At 24.9% G+C, this 11,883-nt stretch overlaps 1 long non-coding RNA gene across 1 annotated transcript; it reads left to right on the top strand.

Moving 5' to 3' along the window:
• The first annotated feature begins 11,195 nt into the window (after positions 1-11,195).
• Positions 11,196-11,498, top strand: LOC111613228. Its single transcript, XR_002754741.1, has 2 exons — positions 11,196-11,336; positions 11,408-11,498. It is a non-coding gene; the product is annotated as an uncharacterized LOC111613228 (long non-coding RNA).
• The last annotated feature ends 385 nt before the right edge of the window (positions 11,499-11,883 follow it).

Here is an 11,883-nt window from a genome sequence, read left to right as displayed (position 1 = left end):
ATAATGTATAATAATAATAAATATTTATATGTTATATACATGTAAATTTTATTTAAATTACAAACATCTTCTATTCATAATGGTATATTTTACTGCATTATTATTTATTTAATGTTATATTTGTAATAATTTTATCATTCTTTATAGAAAATGAGGCATTTTTCTGAAAATAATTTGAAGAAAAATGCAATAATTAATGATATTTAAAGTCGAGTTTGTAATATTTTACAATTTTTTTATTATTCTTTTTACTTTTACAAATAGTTACTTGAAACATCTTCAATAAGAAGGATCAAAAGTGTGTCCTTTGTATGAGACAATTTTTCATTTTGATTACTTGATGAAAGCGCAAATCGAATGTTTGAAATTTTTACGCTTTAGGCAATGTGAAAGTGTCACATTTTATTGTTTGTGATCGAGTTAATTTTCTTTTTATACAAAAGCATTATTAATCATTGTTCTCCCTCTTGATATGTCATTTCAATTTCGATTATTTCCGTACTATAGTCTTATAAACATTGCTTACTTAGCTGTGATATAATCAATCTTGTTATACAGTGATACCGAGGAAATTGTTTTGAAGGTCTTTTCAAAAATTTCATTGTTATAATTTTAGTATATGACGAAGAAATTCAGCTTTAACATTTTTTTATTCTCTCTTTCAAATATAAAAATACCTGTAAGTTTTCTCTCATTGTAAAATCTAAAACGTAAAATGTTTGATAGATAAATCTATATAACACTAAAGCCTTACATGGGTTTTAAAATCTCCTAACCAACGTAAAAAAATATTCTCCAGGATTCATTGGAAGCTCGTGAAGGAAATAAAACTGCAGATTTTTAAAAATATATCTTTAAAAAAAGGAAAAAAAATTATTATGTATCAGGTAGGAAACTGAATATTTTTTTCTTCTCTATCTTAGGAATATNAATATTTTACATGATTTAAGATCGATTTTAACACAGATCTCAGAAACAAAATTAATATTGATCGGTTTTCTGAAGGAAGAAACAAAGTGGAGAGACATCAATTCTTTCCTTTTTCTGAATAGAAAAATGTATGTTTAACTCTTAAACTCTACCAATGTTTTTTTAAAATTATTTTTAAAAATTAAATATATAAATATATTATTTTTTATTTGTTTCTTATTAAGACCACAATTGATTTTTTATGAGACTAAAAAAAATGTAATTCTGAAAGTTCCATTAAAAATAATCATTTCTAATTTTGTTTCATACAATATTATGTAGTTTAAAATGATGTTCGACCCCCTTTGTATAGCCCCAAATTATTATTATTAATTTAATTTTCTTTTTGAATTATTATGTTTTATTTTGTTGATTCGATATTAAATTATATTTTCATTTTTTTAATTATTTTTTCTCCTCGAATTCAATTTTTTTTAATATTATTATTATTGAAAATATCAATAATAGATTGAGAGAAAAATGTAAAAATCTGAATTTAATTTTAGTAATGGGTAATAAAATTTTGTTTATAAATTAAATTATAAATTTATTTTATTTTATTTTAAAGTTAAACAAACGTTTACTTTCGTGTAAATTAATCTTAATGCGGAATTATCGATCGGTTTTTATATTAAGAAAGTCATAAAAATGGCATATTATTTAGTAAAATAATTAAATTTACGATTTATTTTTATTAACAATTTATTATTTTTAATAAATTTTAAATCGGGATGTGTAAAATAATAATTTATTTTTATGAAATTTAATTTTTCTTCTTACAGAAAGAAAAAAAAATGTAATTCATTAAACAATTTATAATCAATTTAATGTATTTACCATAACTAAAAATGAAAGAAAGGAAGTAATTTTTACGTTAAAGAAATCGTTATTTTAGTACAATGACATTTATCGATTTTCAATAATTACCTAAACCAGAAAGGAAAATTATTAAGAATTTGTCATTACTCGTTTCGCGTCGCTTCGCAACAGCCGCGCGCCAGCAAAGCAATTTCTCAATAATAAACAAAAATTCTAAACTAATGGTTTTTGTTTTGTATAATGTAATAAAATTAAAAATAAAAAAAGCTAAAGAAAACAATTAAATCAGAATAATTCAAATATTTCTTCGTTTTAATTAGTAATTTAAAAAAAAAAATTAAAATGAAGGCAACATTGAAAAATAAATTAAAATTAGCGAAAAATTTTAATGATTTTTAAATATTTTATACTAATTTTTAACGTATATAAAACTTTACAATTAATTATTTACAATGTATATTATACGTTTTAAAATTAAAATAAATAATTTAAAGTAATTAAAGTTTTATATCCATTTTCTACAATAGGAAAGAAGCTTTATTTTCCCTATAAGGAAATTGACAATAGTTTGATATAAGATTAATTAATTATAAATTTAAATTGAGTCATTCTGTTTAATTATTCTATCTTTATTGATTATATTTATCTTTCAAGTCATTACCATCATTAAATGCAACAGTTTAGTACATGATACCTTATCTGCATTATCTAAATTATATCAGATCCTAGTCTTGGATAAACTCAATATTGACAAAAGGAGTTTCAGTATGCAAAGTTTTTCTTTAGAAAAAGAATAAAATAAAATTTTATTATCATTATTATTATACTTATAAAATTTGAAAAATAAAATTTATATTTTGATAAAGGGAAGGAGAGGAAGAAGAAAAAGAAGAAAAAAAAAACACTTAATTAGCAATATTTAAGTTCAGTATAACTGAATATATCATGATAAAATAGCAGTTTATAACAATTTCCACTTAAAACTTCTTGAATAACAACTAATTACTCAACAGTTTAATGGAATATGTACTGTTTAATGTGATTATAAATCATTATAGTCATAAATTTTGAAATCCTATTAAAATATTTGAAGTATAATGTAAAATCAATTCGGTAATTATATTCAAACAGCATTTCTAAACAAGAATAATTAGGAATTAATTTGATTGATTAATTTTANTTTGGGCCACGCAGTAATTTATTTTTTTCCATTATTCTCACCACTATAATAATAATTTAAACGATTAATAAGTAAAATAAATATTAATAATAATCAATCATAATGATTACTTTCGTTGGCTTCCATGTTAATTTTATGGGACACTGAACATAAATTGACGATTTCTGCTCTGGCAAAAAAAAAAAAAAAAAAGAGATAACTTATTGAAAGAGAACATATTGATACCGTAGTAAAAAAGGGAATTTTTATTACGATTATTATTATTATTTTTTTATTTCATAAAAAAAGAAAGGGAAGAGAAATATCCCATTTTTATAAGAACCAAGGAAATCAAAGTCCTGTTTACAGTTTCAATTCAGAGGGGCGGACACAGTAATCTTATCGAGTCATACTTCTCCTTTTCTATCAACTTTGAGCGAGGAGATGGTAATGCTCTGTCATTGTAGCACAGGCTTTTCTTCCAAAATACTTCTATCGATTGAACAGCATTCCAGTCACTTTCACTTTTACTTCTTCAGCTGCTGAATTCGCAACGAAACCTCCACTTTTTTTTCTTTTTTTTTTACGTTTCTGGTCACCGACAAATACCGAGTTTATGTGTTTTCATATCCTTTTTTTTATGGACTATATTTTTAAGAATTTTCTGAATTTAAATATTTTCCAACAAATTTTGATATATAAAATATCTTTTCTTATACAATATACTATTAGATTATTGTTGCTTTTATTAGATGAGATATGTAAGCGTTTGAAAATATTTTATATTTTAATGAGTTTTGCAATCATTTCTGGAATTTTATGCAAATATTCGAAGATTTTTATTATTATTTATTCGAATATATTACATAACTCGATTTAATTATTTTTAATTAATTAATTAATTTACCTTTCTTTTCTTAACAGTTGAAATTTTTCTTACATTTTTTTAATTCTATTAACAAGGGTTTAAAAAAATTATTTTAAAAGTTTAAAAATTTTAATTACTTTTTACATTTATAAAAATATAAAAATCATTTAATAAATTAAAAGTTATTATTATTTTTTATAGCCAATTTTTAAAATAATAATAGAGAGGAAAAAATTCGTATAAATTTTAGGTTTTAAAAATATTGGAAAAGTTAAAACTACTTTAAAATTAATTTTTTTTAATCGCTTTTATAGCGAGCGAGAAATCGCAAGCGACGTCGCGACTTACTTTGGCGATATATATAAAAAATAAACAAAAAAAAAAGTACTTATTTTTATCCTAATTTTTTCATGTGACACGTTGCAAATGTAGAATAAATATTCAATTAAATTAGAAGAGATAAGGAGGAAAAAAACGTTACGGTTGTTTTATTTCACTTCACATAAGAATTTATCCGGGAACCTGTAATAAAACAGACCCAAATTTACCCATCAATGAAGTAATGGGTCAATGAAACCTTTCTATCAGTTTATCATCATCACATAATGGTGTCGAAACTCAACCCATAACATTTCTATCACGGTACTTTTCCATATTTATTATTTTTGTTGTGAATAGTCTATTATGAAAACAGGCCATAACCATGATGATAGCGTATAAAACCAAACCAACAAAAAGTTTTATTGTGGTAGGTATTAAAATAAATTTTTAAATATTATTGTTTTGATATCAGAAATTGTCTTTTTTTTCGTCTTCCAATTTTTACTCGAAAATCCATGGAATTGTTCATTACAATGTATTAATATTTTATGATGATAATGATGATTATCGACTGGATTGTGTAATAAAGAGGAAAGAAAAAGGTAGAAACAGAAAGTTGCTCAATATAAAAGATCAATCCCTGAGGACTGAAAGAGAATTTATGGGACAATTTATTTTATTGCTAAGTAATGATAGTATTTTACTTTACTTGATAGATAGAATCTATTGATAACATAAAGTAAAAAGTCCATTTATTATTTTCTATAATTTTTCTTCAACGGAATCTTTTTCTATTTTTAACTATTGAAAATTAATACATAAAAGTTTGGCTTCTAAAAACAACAACAGCAAACTTTTATAACTTTAATTGGAATTAAGTTTACTTTAACTGAAATATTAATTGTTTCTTGATGTATATTATCCCAAAAACTATTTACAATTTAATTTTTTATGTTCTTAAGATAAAAGCATTAAAATTAATTCCTTTAAATGGTATCAATTTTGTTAAAATAAATCTTTAAAATTAAAATTAAACAACATTTTTTTCTCCAATTTTTTTCATTATTATTATTATTTTAAATTACATAACAGATATTTATTTGTATATGCCACTGTCCGTTGTTGACAGGTGTGAGTGAATATAAGTTTATACAGCATTCAAGAAAACGACTTATAATTTAATTTTTTTAATGCTCCTGTAATGAAAATAACACTGATATTTTAAAGAATTAATTTGAAATTTTGTAAGAATTAATTCTTTTAAATGAAAATTAAACAAAATTCCTTTCTGATTTTTATTAATAAATTTTCTACGTTAGCATTTACATTCATTTATAAGACCTTAAGAAATTAATGCATCGAAATGAAATAAAAATATTACATTTTAATAAAATTTCTTAGAAATTCACAAAGTAATTACAAATCTTGATGGATTTTGTAAGCCGAAAAATAAACAAAAAAACTGAAAAAAAAATTAAAAATTTATTTTCTACTCGCGAGAGACTAGATCAAGAATTAAATAAGCTTATAAAAGTAATCGCGTTAAATGATGATATAACGATTAAACTTTTAACCTATTAAAATAAATGATAAAATACTTATTTTTTTATAGTTAAAAAAATTTTTTTTATTCTATAAATGTGATAAGTTTTTTTCCCTGACGTAAAACTTCACTTTTGTCAAAAATCTATTTTAATGCCCAAGTGTAGATTAAAGATAAGATAAATACCCTCCTAATGCAATATTTTCTATTAATATCGAACGAATTTACAATTCTGTATAAAGATATATTCCTTTTTTAAATATTCATACGATTAAATAAACATTCTTTGTAGATTTTAAATAATGTCTGGCGATTTTTTTTTACATGAATAATGAATACCCTGTGAGATATATTGATTAGTTAATAAAGCAAATAACGCTATTGAACGTGGTTAAATTATTTCTAGCTTTAAGCTAAATTAACGTGATTAAATACTTCGAAAATTTATCAGATCATCTAGAAATTTATTATATTTTATGTATTTTTTTACATGGAAATTACAAATTATATCTTCTATTGAATGGTGCTGAAAAGAAGATGGTTGATGAAATTTACAGATAGTTACAACTGGTACTTCCTCAATGAACACATTAAGCTAAATTGATGTCAATGAAGACTAAGTTAAGATATATGAAAGGTGAAGAAAGGTCAGGATCAACAGCTGGGAGGGATCACTCATCAACTCATTATTCATAGAATCGTGCGGGGTTCAGCCCGTCTAGTTTACACGTGCACGATTATTTATGCTTATCACACGAATGGTATCGTGTAAGTAGACGTGGATGATTAATTTTTAAGTTTTACTTTTATTAGAAATATGTATATAATGTTTCCAACTTTAATTATAATGTTGAAAAATTAGACATGAAAAAAACATGATTATTTTAAACTCTATCATTAAACTTTATTTACAATATTTAAGGTTATACGAAACGAGATATTAATGGTTTTATTGATGGAATTTTTATTTATAATATCATCTAAAAGCTATAATTAATTTACATAATATATCTTTTATAATATTCGTATCAATTGTACCTTTGACACGAGATCTTAAAAATTTCATAAAGATATGAGGTTCTGTCAGTAATTTTTAAAGGTGTACCCCCTCGTGTATGAGGAGTAACTTATGTTAATATTATATAGAACCTATGAAAAATGTAACTGATGTTAAATACATATCAGAACATCCATATAATATAAAACAGATGTTAAATATTTTTATATAAAATATGGCAAAGTATAACATTAGAGAAAGGAAATATCTTACAATAACATTCCCTTTCCCCTTTATATATATATATATAACTTCCTTAAACTGATTCTATAATGTTTTATAAAAGATAAAGTATGAATTACAATATATATATATTTTGGGAATGGATTAAATAATTTATTTACTCTTTTTCTAGAGGGATTGTATGTGTTATAAATATTTATAAAAGAAAGAGTGATGTATAATATTTTTGTAGAATGGATGTAATGCGTTTTTTTAAGTGTACGGAGTGAATTGTGCTTTTTTATGTGGAACAGGATGCAATTCTTTCATACACAGCTTTAATATTTTTCAAATATTCACTTACAATGGAAAAAAATTATTATTACGTAGAACGGTAAGGATTTTCTGTGATTAGAAAATAGTGATTTACAAAGATACCAATTGATAGAAATCTGCGATTTAGTGGATGCCAAGTGATTATAATCAATCCAATGATTTTAGAGGGTATCACACGATTAGAGCATTGATCTTAATGTCACGTGATTATACCTAACTGCACTTACAGGAATGCAATTCGTGATTAGAAACTATAGATTCAGTAGCTGTCAAGTGATCGAAAGACGAGTTGAAATGCCAAAATTCTAACTGTAAAATAACGAATGTGTATTACTGTAAATGAATTTGATCCTTACATAAACGATAAGCAGAGTTATCGATTCATGTAAATTGTGGTTACGTGAGGATTAACAGTAAACCAAGTATGTTTAATTCCGATTATTAAAGTGTATATAGTTTAGTTAAAATTGTAAATTAAAAAAAAAAAAGTGTATCAGTAAAATTGTTACGCCAAACGTTAAAAACAAATTATGCCTTTCATGTCTTTATAAATATCAAAAAAATACCAAAATCGATTATTCGATTTCCTTTAAATCGATAAATTGCATTCTGCCGTTGTGGAAAATTGTATATCACGATATTTATAGACAATATGATATTTCTACGACCAAAAAAAAGCGACATAATAAATTTTAAATTGAATATTTTCTTCTTTGTTTTTTACTTCTTTCTTACGTTTGAAATTGGCAGAAGTAGCAATAATTTCCTTTTTCCTGGAACATAGACAGACGAGAGAGAAAACTCTTGATTAATTACTCTTAAATGGATCAACTTACAGGACAAATTGGATCATTGACAGTATTTTTTTTCCTGTATTTTTTTTCTCTTTTATGTAAAGAAAATTCAGTGAAATTGATCAAACGAGATTAGATCAAATGATTGAATAATATTAACTCGTAAATGAAACATAGCACTTATGAGCAAATACTTATTAAAATACAGTGACAAACAAGAGAATAAGCTGTAAAAATATGTATGAATTTTCATAATTCAAATCAGTGATTCATAAAGAGGGTACTTCTTCCCCCCTTGAGAGCAATAGAAGACTTAAGGGAGAAATTGCTTGGAGCTCCAACCAATAGTGGACCCCAAACCGATCTTCTATAAACTCACTACTGTACTAAAATTATCGAAATATAAACTTGGGCCATATCTGAGGACCCTAGATTGCCGGTGTGGTGCAGGCACAAGTTGCACTGGCACAGAGCAGAGGTCGCGTTACGAAACGATCGAGGATATCGGGGGATACCCCCAAATTTTCTCCGAAATAAACGTTTTAAATCAACGCTGTACATGGGACCCCTTAATTCAAAATTTTCTGGGGATCCATAAATCTATAATGCGCCACTGGCTGTGGAAGACAAGAGATAAAATTTAATTGAATTTAATTATATGCACTAAAAAAGACAGTAGTCTGAAAAGTTTAAAAAACACCAGTGGCGCGTGATCCCGTGGGCAAAAATGGCAATTTTCTAGGAGTCCCCCACCGAAAGGGGCCCAAACCATTCTTTAATAAAAAAAATTTCTGAAGTCAACATTGTACATGAGGCCCCTAATTCAAATTTGCCTGTGCCCCCACGAAGCTATAACGCTCTAATGGGAAGCAATGCTGTTAAATGTCGTTTTTTTTTTTTTTTAGAATTAAATAAAACCAACAAAATCAATCAATGATAAATAATAAATATTGTACCATAATATACTTTTCTATTGTGATCGATAACAATAAAATATATTATTAATTATTATTAAATCCTTACTATTTACATAAGTACAATATTACATAATGCCTGAAGGTACTTCATTTTACAAACGACCATATTATGAACGTACATTAGTTAAGTAGCTGCAGGGGGATTAATGAAATGTAACATAATTCATTACATTAACAATAGAATTTGCTTAAGAAAAGGATAATATTTGAGAAACTTCTGAAAAATGTAACAAAGTTGAGTATTTACAACTAAGTAACTGTGATGTGTTGAATGTAAGTAGAGATTTATTAAAAAGATTGCAGAATTAAATTATTCCCGTCTTTTTTTTATGTATGTATACACAACGATACGCGATAACAGAGAAGTTATAATATTTCTCCAGTTAAATAATTACTAGGCATTACTATATTAACTTAATATATTATTAAATTTAATAAATATTTAGCGCTTGAAGGTACATTGCTGTATAAAAATCTGAATTATTTATATGAGTCTTGTGAATTTAATTAAGAAATTTTTATATAAATAGCAATTATTTTTCTTAAAATTACACTTTTTTTAGTTTTATCATATTTTACATATTTTAATATTTAATTTTAAAAAAATTAACTGCTTTGTTAATACTTTTAAGCTGTAACATGTTACAAAATAATAATAAATACTAAATTAATTTTATTATGTATTTCTATGAAAAAATAGATAAATTATTCTTTAGTGTTTTCTTTTATATCTGTCCATTTATCTGCAGACAGACAGACTGACAGTGAAATAAAAACAGCAGGAGATCTTTCTGTATGAACTTTTCTATGAATTTATAGGGTCTAAGAACTCCAAAATTTTATAAAAATACATTTCTAAACTGTTATTACTACTCATTAATGTGTTAGAAAACGATATTCATGTTAAATTTTCCATGATTTTTGAATGAATTTTAACTAAATTAGTATTATTTGTATGCATTATAAAATTATACGCTCCCATAAAAACAAAATGGAGAATTGAATAAATTTTTTTATTTTTCTTTTTACATTTTAAAATTCCAAATTAATATTTATAAACTTTATTAAGATTCATTTACGAAAAATTGTTTTTTTTCCATATAATAGAGTAAAACCTGTCCAAAACGGAACCTGTTAAAGACGGAAATCTAACCAAACGGGAAAAATTCTTCGAAACGAAACAATTTTCTATGTTAAAAAGAAAACCTGTTCAAAACGGAAACCTGTGAAACCGGAAAAACATTCAGAAACGTGCCATTCCGCTTTACACAGGTTTAACTGTACATATCTATCGAACCATATATTAGTGAAAGATACTTACATTAAAACCTGCGTAAAACGGAATCGCACGGTATAGATATTTTTTCCGGTTTGGCAAGTTTTCGTTTTTAACAGGTTTATTTTTAATAAAAAAATCGTTTCGTTTCGAAGAGTTTTTCCCGTTTAGACAGGTTTTACTTTATTTAATTCTTCAAATATTTTTTGGTTTTTGAGTCAGCTCCTTACTTTTGGGCATTTTTGCATTGGAAATTGTATATACAGTATACGTGAAGATATTTATGACAATTGGAAATGATAAATTAATAATGACAAATTAAATAAATAAATAAAACTCAAAAATTTATATTCCACGAGGCATAATTAATATAAATGTAAAAGTAAAGTATATACACAATTCTATTCGAAATGTTCAAATTATATTTACCAATGTTTAACCGATTCAATAATTAATTAGTTAATTTACATGTTTAATAACGCACCGTTGATTAGAATTGACAGACAAGAATTATTAAACGCTGAATTAATTTAGGAAAATGAATGAATTAAACCAGTATTAACCGGTTTAAGTCACTTTAAAGTACATTAATTTTGTTTATGTCATACTTATTACTTATTTGTACAATGATTGTACTAAGCAAAAATTACTAATTACAGCAAAACCTGTTCAAAACGGATCCTACGTAAACAGTAAAAAGTTCTTCGGAACGGAACGATTTTTCTACGTTCAAAAAAAACCTGCCTAAGACGGACATCTTTTCGGAACGGAATAAATGTTTTCTGTTTTCAAAAAACCTGTTTAAAACGGAAACCTGCCAAACCAGAACAAATATTTGACACTGTGAGATTCCGGTTTACACAGGCTCTACTATAGATTTCTTAATATTATTTATTATTCAGGTAATTTGTAAAGCCGAAGAAAGAGATGTAATGTTGAGAGCATTGAAACTTAAGAAAGATGTATTCTCAAGATATTACCTGAATGACGAATTCGAAGACGTTGAATTCAATTTCAATTTAATCGATGATGTTCTGATTGGATATCCATTTTCTGTAATTTTATTTAAATAATTTTCAAATGACTTTTAATTATTTTATTAATTAATCGTAATTAATTGTTGTAGGTACGACTAAAGGCCAAAAATAAGAGTGCTGAAAAATCTTACACCATCAAGGTTATTCTTCGAGTGGATACCGTGTTATATACTGGAGAAATAAAGAAGCAATTAAAAAAGGAAAATTATAAATTTGTATTAAAACCTTTTAAAGGTATACAAATTCTCATTCTANACGAAAAAAAAAAATGTGGCGGAACGGAACGATTTTCTACGTTAAAAAAACCTGTTAAAAACGGAAAAAATATTCGGTACAGCGAGATTCCGGCTTACATAGGATTAACTGTATATTATAAGATTTATTAAAAACAATTTATTATATACAAACATCACGTATCTTTGGTATAAAATTAATAAAATTTATTATAATATATTCTTTTAATTATAATTTATTAAACAATTCAAGAGAATTTTAATATAAAATTTAGTTGAATTCTCAATTTTATTCATAATATAGAATTAAATAAATCTTGAAAAATATGGCT

The sequence above is a fragment of the Centruroides sculpturatus genome, unplaced genomic scaffold (genome assembly GCF_000671375.1).
Source record: "Centruroides sculpturatus isolate CEXI.00-Female unplaced genomic scaffold, Cexi_2.0 scaffold1877, whole genome shotgun sequence".
Taxonomy (NCBI): Eukaryota; Metazoa; Arthropoda; class Arachnida; order Scorpiones; family Buthidae; genus Centruroides; species Centruroides sculpturatus.
The sequence above is the reverse complement of the archived record's forward strand: the minus strand, read 5'-3'. Positions and strand labels throughout refer to the sequence as shown.